Below are 650 nucleotides of genomic sequence, written 5' to 3'. Positions count from 1 at the left end.
CATTAAGATAAAATACATTTTCAGATATTGCTGTCTATAGATCTGTACTACAAGACATAGTTAAGGAAGCTTTTTGGCTGAAGCAAAAGAATGACAGATGAACACTCAGATCTGCTGAAAAGAATAAAGAGCACTGAAAATGATAAATACATGGATGAATATGAACTGTTATTATTTTCCTTTTAATTTAGAAAATATACTTTGTCATACTTACTCAGATTCTGCTCCAGTTTTCCAGCTTCCCTGTACAGCCGCACTACCAAGAGTAGCAGCTTGCACTTTTTTTAAATTATTTTTTTAAAATATGGGACATTTCACAATTGTGTGTCTTATCCTTGAGCAGGGGCCATGCTAATCTTCTACGTATCATAGCAATTTCAGTATATGTGCTGCTGAACCCAGCCCAGCATTCTGCACTTTAAATATAGGTTATGATCTTTTTATCTAAAAAGCCTCTGTCTAAATTCTAGTCATGTTGGTGTTTACTCAGGGGCAATTCCCAATAAAACAAACTAACAAATAAACAAATGGCATCTCTAGTCAGAGAAATATGTATTTATTTAAGTCTCTTTAGGCACATGGTTTTCCTAGAAATGTTTCAAGACTTTTATAATGGACCTTAAAATAAAGAACACAAGTAAAAAGGCACA

At 33.4% G+C, this 650-nt stretch overlaps 1 non-coding gene across 1 annotated transcript; it reads right to left on the bottom strand.

The window, feature by feature from the left end:
* Positions 1–298: 298 nt before the first annotated feature.
* LOC114498232 lies at positions 299–405 on the bottom strand. Its single transcript, XR_003684678.1, has one exon. It is a non-coding gene; the product is annotated as a U6 spliceosomal RNA (small nuclear RNA).
* Between the last annotated feature and the right edge of the window lie 245 nt (positions 406–650).

This window comes from Phyllostomus discolor, chromosome 5 (genome assembly GCF_004126475.2).
Source record: "Phyllostomus discolor isolate MPI-MPIP mPhyDis1 chromosome 5, mPhyDis1.pri.v3, whole genome shotgun sequence".
In the NCBI taxonomy this organism is placed as follows: Eukaryota; Metazoa; Chordata; class Mammalia; order Chiroptera; family Phyllostomidae; genus Phyllostomus; species Phyllostomus discolor.
The sequence above is the reverse complement of the archived record's forward strand: the minus strand, read 5'-3'. Positions and strand labels throughout refer to the sequence as shown.